This window comes from Telmatherina bonti (assembly GCF_933228915.1).
Source record: "Telmatherina bonti genome assembly, chromosome: 24".
NCBI lineage: Eukaryota > Metazoa > Chordata > Actinopteri > Atheriniformes > Telmatherinidae > Telmatherina > Telmatherina bonti.
The window spans coordinates 22,301,279-22,309,741 of NC_136633.1; the positions used below are offsets into that span (position 1 = coordinate 22,301,279).

At 37.3% G+C, this 8,463-nt stretch overlaps 1 long non-coding RNA gene across 1 annotated transcript; it reads right to left on the reverse strand.

Annotated features, from left to right (window-relative positions):
* Positions 1-1,197: 1,197 nt before the first annotated feature.
* On the reverse strand, positions 1,198-6,542 carry LOC306773839. The gene is made up of 3 exons (XR_013771814.1): positions 6,451-6,542; positions 6,268-6,340; positions 1,198-4,855 (listed from the first exon to the last, which is right to left on the reverse strand). It is a non-coding gene; the product is annotated as an uncharacterized lncRNA (long non-coding RNA).
* Positions 6,543-8,463: the final 1,921 nt, after the last annotated feature.

An 8,463-nucleotide genomic window follows, 5' to 3' on the forward strand; every position in this document is an offset into this window, starting at 1 on the left:
TACGGTGGACACCATGGATGCGAAAGAAAGGCATTTTATTTTATACCCCTGGATAGCCGACACAGTGTAGTTAAGCATGTAGCAACACGCTAGTTGTTTGTTGGGGTAACGGGAACAGCTGAACAGAAAAAAAAAGGACTGCAAAAGCACATAATAAATCACAAAACACAGCCAATGCAGCTGTTCCCATGAATGGAATAGAGTGGTCTGATGAACTCAACCCAGGGTGTTCCAAAACCCAACCAGGGCAAGACCACAAAAAAAATAAACAAAACAAAAGACTGAATCCCAAATCAGTTCACAAGATTCACACACAGGAATGTCCTGTCATGAAAGTCAAAATGTTATTAAAGTTCACCACAGACATAGGTCTCAAAGAAATCCCATGAAGGTAAACATCACAAAAAATGTCCAACACAAAACCCAAGTTGAGGGGGACAACCACCAGAAACAGACAGCTGCTTCCCCCTCCAGCTGAAGTGCAGCAGTGTCCTTTTATTTCCTGGCTTGCTCCCAAAATGGCACTCTGTGAATCCATAAGAAGAGGAGGAGTTGAAGGTGTGTCCACAGTAACCACTCGTGGATCAGGGGGGCAGAGCTTGCACTTTCATCCAGAATGGAGATCAGGTGTGGTTCTTTCACAGGTGCTCGTAACACCCTATTTTGTGAACTTTAAACCTGTGCCTGACTGTGCTTCACTGCTCGGCCGATCACAGGCCCAAACAAATGTAAAAATAATCAAATAAAATTTGAAAAAAAGAAAAGAAAAACAGTTAAAAACCATAATTTATTCATGTAGTTGAAAGACCACAATGACAAATATAAAGAGAAATGCAACACCAGTCCATCCTTGCCATACAGGTGACCTGTTTGTTGCTATGTGGCACTACTGTGACCGATGCCTCTTGTCAAACTAATGCAGTTGAAACTTTGTAATGTCCCTACCAGTAAACAAGTAAAACAAATTACCTTGTTAAAATGGCCTTGTGACACTCGTCCCACGAGTGACAGTTCACACAAGTGCACTTGTGCAGTTGACACTTTAAAAAATTCCTTCCACTAAAGTTTTTTCTTGTTAAATTTTACTAGTTTGACAAGTAACACAAATGTAACTAGTTGCACTAGCTGCACTAGTACAGTTCATGTTTTTAAAATTCCCCACCAGGACACAAGTAAGATAATGTTAAACTGAACAAGTTACTCAAGTGTTGTGTCAATAGTGTTACTTGTGGCACAAGTAACACTAGTGCTACTGGTGTTATTTGTGCACTAGTGTAACTTGTGTCACTAGTGGCATCAGTAAGACTAGTGCTACTAGTAACACTAGTGTTATTTGTGTTACTTGTGCACTAGGGTTGTGTCACTAGTGTTACTAGTGGCACAAGTAACACTAGTGCTACTAGTAACACTAGTGTTGTTTGTGTTACTTGTGCACTAGTGTTGTGTCACTAGTGTTACTAGTAGCACTAGTGTTATTTTTGCTACTAGTGTAACTTGTGTCACTAGTGGCATAAGTAACACTAGTGCTACTAGTAACACTCGTGTTATTTGTGTTACTTGTGCACTAGATTGACTGATTGAAAAAGGAAATAAACAGTGAAAACGTTAATATTTGTTTGGAATTTATTTTTTACGTTTACATTTACACCGTTGTTCAGAAAACTGATGGATTATACACAAACAAAAATGTAGCAACAAAATGGTAAAAAGTTAAGAGTATTCAAAATTTAAGTGTAAATAGAATTATTCTTTAAAATAATATGAAAAGTTGCAATATCTATGTAAATTACAGCTCGGGGTACTCAAAGAAACTGGATTTCATTAAAGTTTTGTTTATTTTATTAATTCTGGCTTATCAAAGTAAGAGTTATGTTCCATTGTTGTGATTAAATGCATCCCTGCTGAGTTACCATGGTAACTTTAGCTGGAGCACAACGCTGAGAACAATTCAATCCATTCAAATATCAGCCTTTTCTTTGTTTTTAAAATTAAAATAAACCTTTATATTTAATCAAACCTTGTATGCAAAAAAGGAGGATTATTTTAAATTAATGTCAAAACAAATCAACCATGAAATTATAGCAGCAATTCTTATTAGATTAAATTCTGTGTACAACAAAGAGGCCCGTTCAGATTTAAGGAACAGAAAGCGAGCAACATATTCATGGAGATTCACAGAGAGAGACAGCGCGATAAACCTTTGTTCAAGTCCGTCTGGATGAGTGGATCAAAAAAGGTTGAATGGTACATCTTAGGGCTCAATTAAGAGATGGTGACGGTTGAGTTGTACTACTTCGGCTGGATTTCTTTCTACAGAAACTAACCTGAAAAACCCATTTAAGTTCTAACCTGCATATAATTATAATGTACACAAAACATTGTTTACATATTTGAAAGAAAATCTTGCCTCTGTGCAGTTTTTCTATTTTGTGTGGATTCTCATGTGTCCTTTTAACATATTACATCGCCTAAATAATTTGCCACAAACCTCACAGCTGAATGGTTTGTCTCCTGTATGGATTCTCATGTGTTGGTTTAAGTGTGTCTTTTGACCAAATCTCTTTCCACATTCATCACAGCCGAATGGTTTGTCTCCTGTATGGATTCTCATGTGTGTGTTTAAGGTTGTTTTTAGACTAAATCTTTGTCCACATTCATCGCAGCTGAATGGTTTGTCTCCTGTATGGATTCTCATGTGTCTGTTTAAGGTTGCTTTGACTAAATCTATGTCCGCATTAATCACAGCAGAATGGTTTGTCTCCGGTATGGATTTTCATGTGTTGGTTTAAGTTTGTCTTTTGAGTAAATCTATGTCCACATTCATCACAGCTGAATGGTTTGTCTCCTGTGTGAATTCTCATGTGTCTGTTTAAGTTTGACTTATGACTAAATCTCTGCCCGCATTCATTACAGCTAAATGGTTTGTCTCCTGTATGCATTTTCATATGTCCGTTTAAGCTTGTCTTATGACTAAATCTTTGTTCACATTCATCACAGCTGAATGGTTTGTCTCCTGTGTGAATTCTCATGTGTTGGTTTAAGTGTGTCTTTTGACTAAATCTCTGCCCGCATTCATCACAGCTGAATTGTTTGTCTCCTGTATGGATTCTCATGTGTCTGTTAAAGCTTGCATTTTCACTAAATTTCTGTCCACATTCATCACAGCTGAATGGTTTATCTCCTGTATGGATTCTCATGTGTCTGTTTAAGCTTGCCTTTCGACTAAATCTCTGTCCACATTCATCACAATTGAAGGGTTTCTCTCCTGTATGCATTTTTATGTGTTGGTTTAAGGTTGTCTTATGACTAAATCTTTGTTCACATTCATCACAGCTGAATGGTTTGTCTCCTGTGTGGATTCTCATGTGTTGGTTTAAGTATGTCTTTAGACTAAATCTCTGTCCACATTCAACACAGCTGAATGGTTTGTCACCTGTATGGATTCTCATGTGTTGGTTTAAGTGTGTCTTTTGACTAAATCTCTTTCCACATTCATCACAGCTGAATGGTTTGTCTCCTGTGTGGATTCTCATGTGTTGGTTTAAGGTTGTCTTTAGATTAAATCTCTGTCCACATTCATCACAGCTGAATGGTTTGTCTCCTGTGTGGATTCTCATGTGTTGGTTTAAGCTTGACTTTTCACTAAATCTCTGTCCACATTCACCACAGCTGAATGGTTTTTCTCCTGTGTGAATTCTCATATGTGTGTTTAAGCTTGACTTGTGACTAAATCTCTGTCCACATTCACCACAGCTGAATGGTTTTTCTCCTGTGTGAATTCTCATATGTGTGTTTAACTTTGACTTGTGACTAAATCTCTGTCCACATTTATAACAGCTGAATGGTTTGTCTCCTGTGTGAATTTTTATGTGTTGGTTTAAGTATGTCTTTAGACTAAATCTTTGTCCACATTCACCACAGCTGAATGGTTTGTCTCCTGTGTGGATTCTCATGTGTCTGTTTAAGCTTGCCTTTCGACTAAATCTCTGTCCACATTCATCACAGTTGAAGGGTTTGTCTCCTGTGTGAATTTTTATGTGTTGGTTTAAGTATGTCTTTAGACTAAATCTTTGTCCACATTCATCACAGCTGAATGGTTTGTCTCCTTTGTGGATTCTCATGTGTCTTCTAAGATTTACTTCATGAAGAAAGGTTTTACCACAGATCTCACATCTGACATTGTTTTTGCCTGAATGGTCTCTTTTCTGAAAAATGACACATTGCAAAGTTTTTAAACATTTCTTACTGTTCAAACAGCTGAAAGACCTTTTGGTTAAGCGTCTCTGATGAGATCTTTGGGAGTGAAACTCTTCACCACATTCAGAGCCGAGTGATTTTATGTCATTGTTACACTCCACACCACTGTTTACATCTGATCCATGTGCCCTGCTGTCATTCAAGTCTTTTTCACCACCCTCCATTGCAGTTACAAAATCTGACAAATGTTTTTACTGTGAAGAGCCTAAAGCCTTTTTGTTCCTATTTGGTTGTAAACAAGTTTTTGAGTCTGGATTACAGGTTAGTTCTGGTCCTCTTCATCAGGTTCTGATCTAATCTGTTCAGCAGGGTTGTTGATCAGAGCTTCTACCTGTGTTGCCTTTAGTTTTGGTTTGATGGAGGTGAGCTGATTATAACCAAGGCTGAGATTCTTTTTCATAATCTTCGTTCTTCACAGTAGCATCATCATTAGTAAACTGTTCACCCGCCCATCATCAACTGTTTTCCATCCTGGCTGGCCATACTTCCTCTGTTTTCTGAAAGAGATGGGACTTGAGGTTCCGTTTGTCCAGATTCCATTTATAAAGGAACTCCCTTTTTCATCACCAACTTCAACTCATCACATCTTCAGGAAACCCTGAAATTAAAGAGAAAAAAAAGCTGGATTTCAAGAGAAAATTCATCGCCACATTAATAACTTTGAATAGAATTGGATAAAAATCCACAAAATATATTTCCACAACTGACCGACTCATCCAAAATTGTATCATATTTGTATAACCAACAATACAAAATATTGCGATATATCAAGATACTATGAGCAAGACAATATATGGCAATTTTTCTTTGCTAGTAGTAAACACTGAATGCTGTTGCATGTTTGACATCAACTTACAGAATAAGAACAGAGGATCTACATTTCACTGCAGAATAAATAAAAACACTGATCATCTTTACATCTTTATCATCTGAACATCTTTATGGACAATATGAATAAAGAAATGAAAATCTGCCACATCAGTAAAGATCAGTTGCTTGATAAAAATTGGTACAGTCCTTTTGAATATTGATATAACATTGTCACACAAAATAATGAGATATTTTGATATCTCAACATTTTCTTACACCCCTACCATAGAGTGGACTATATTGGAAAAGGCATATGTTGTGGGTGTGTCCCTGTTGTGCGCTCAGAACATAAGGAAAGAAGGATCAGGCAGCTTCATAAAGTCCAGTGGTTTACTTTACATAGTCAGGCTTATTACATCACAGCAGCACAATAGGTACATATAATATTTACATCCAATTTGTTTTGGTATGTACATGTGTAGGGTGTGAAATAAAATTAAAAAAAATAATATTCACATTAATAACAAATAAAAATCTGCATGATTAACTATTACGTGCTTAAATACAGGTAAATATGTTTTAGGTTGTCATAAATGTGCCTGTTAGGCTAACTTCACTTTAATACTTGGACACAATACAATGCTGAAATCTAGTGGACGAATGGAATCATGCACTGGGAGACACGTTGCGCATTGGAATCTCTTGTCAGCACAAGAAAAATACAAGAAAACTTGTCCAACACAATATTGCAAATGCATATCAACGTAGGACAGATGTAAGCTAAGGAGAACGTAAAGAATAAAAAGCATCATTTACGCAGGTTAATGTACTGAGGAAAATACAACCTATTTCAATAACTTAGACAAATACAGCTGTAACTAGTCTATAGATTGTTGATGTGGAATGTAGATAGTTACAAAATAGAACGAGAGGTTTATATATTTTACAGTTTTTTAAACATTATTAGGTTATATTACTATGACACACGTGTCTGTTATTGCTCTATGAACAGGACTGCAAGACGAGAATAAAAAAGGAAAAAGACAAGGAGACGCTTTATTTTGAAATCCAAAGTAATAGTTGGTGGCGATTGACTTTACGGTAAAGTTGAAAGTAAACGCGCACTTGAAATAAAGTGTAGGCTGGCTTGACCGCGGATACGCGTGAAGCGGCTCGATTGACCGCAGTGTAAAGTCTCACCTCCTCTCCTGACGAGGCTTCCCTCGATTTAAACAAAAACATCTTTATCTGGTTCTTTTGTGGCGAAGTTTCTCTGCAGAAGATAGGAACGAACATTAGTCGGTATAAAAGCTACATCGGACTCGCCAGCTATAGTTTAAAATAGGGTACTAATTAATAATTCAATAATGTTGCAGAAAATACCTTGCGATGAAATTAAGCGGATCCTCGCGATATTTATAAACCGTCGTCTTGCTGCAGTTGTTTCTTCTTGTTCGTCGTCTTCTTCTTCTCCGGCAGACTGAACGCCGTCAGGCGTGCTGCTGCCCCTCACAGTCTAAAAGTAAAACTACATCAAGGACAAATCCTCCAATGTAGATTGGAAGACTAGACAAAATATCACATTCCACGAACATATGACGGCCAGTCTCTGTTTTCCTGCCACAAACAGTCTGAAAACTCTCTTTCCAATAAGGGGAAGGTCTGTTGCAAGAAAGGTGGTTGGGTCCAGACGACTGTAATGAGCAATGGTCCCTGGGACTGGGTGGCAACTAAATCAGTGGTAGCTATACTATACATTTTACATACCAAAATAAAAAAAATAAAAAAAATGGCTAATCTATTTATGTATTTATTTATTTATTTGCTTTAAAAGAATATGAAAATGAAGTATTATGATTATTAGTAATACTAACTTTATTAATTCCCTCGAAGCACAAGCAGACACAAGTGGCTTTCTTGTTACAGGTTTATTTGTAGACATCTCCACAAATGGCACCGTGAAAACTGAACAAAAATATTAAAGAAAAAATAAACAGTGTCAATTTGACATATAAACCACATACACAGCCAGTAAATAACGTTTTGCTAAAGTAAAATATAAGTAAACAAACAAATACCTCGCTGGCTGCATGCTCCTTGCAAGGGAACTATTCAGTCCTTCAGAAATGTCCCAGTCAAAATCTTTCACCCTGCAGCATCTCATTTCTGCAGGTGCTTGTACCCTGCTTATTGTCAAGCTCTCACGAGAGCAGCCCAACAGGAAATAACTTTAGGTGTACCAAAATAAAAGCACAAATACCTTACACTTCTTTAACTCTGTGATAAATTAAACTTAAAATTCCTAATTATAAACTAATTACAAGGCAAACACAAATACACAATATTGGAAATTAAACAACTATTCTAAACAACATGATTACCACAGTTGCACTCCCACCAAATCACACACTCTTTTATGTGAGATTTCTCAAAATTCTTAGCATTTGGGGTGTAAGAAAATGATCAAATCTTCAACAGTCCTCTCCAAATCAATACAGATTTTCAAGCAAGGTATTAGCTATCTTGTTCTGCTTCAAGCAGAGTAATAACTTTTTGTATGGGTCTTTCCAGAAATGCAGTCTTAATTATGGGTTTCCCTTTCTTATCAACTGTTTCACTAACAGCTTCACTCTTCTGACTTTACTGTCTGACCCCAAATAGACTTCTGTGATCCTTGCCAGCTTCCATTCACAGCGTGGTGCTAGATCATCTTGGAGAAGAACAATGTCATTCACCTTCAAGTTTCTTCTGTTCCTGTTCCATTTTTGTCTTTGTTGTAAGTTCAGAAGATATTCCTTCTTCCATCGAGTCCAGAACTTGTTAGCCAAATATTGCACTTGTCGCCATCTCTTACGGAGATAAAGATCTTCACTTACAAACTGTCCTGGTGGGGGCAAAATGACAGTGGATTTCATTGTAAGAATGTGGTTTGGAGTTAAAGGTTCAGGCCCAGATGGATCATTTAGGTGTTCTGCAGTGAGTGGCCTGCTGTTAATGATAGCCATGACTTCATATAAGAATGTTCTTAAAGAGGTGCAATCAAGGCGTTTGACTGGTCGAAAGAACACTTCTTATTGTTCTTATTTGCCTCTCCCAGACGCCACCCATATGACTTGCTGCTGGAGGGTTCATAAGAAACTCGCATCCCATTCCCTTCACCTTTTCTTGATTCATTCCGTTCATGAGTTCCATAAACTCTCTTCTTGCACCAACAAAGTTGGTACCTTGGTTACATCTTAGTTGACGAACATGTCCTCTTATAGCAAGAAATGCTCTCAGAGCATTGATAAATGCATCAGTTGACATGTTATCTATAACCTCAATGTGTATGGCTCTCGAACAAAGGCAAGTAAATAGGAGACCATATCTTTTCATGTCTTTCCTTCCTTCCTTAAC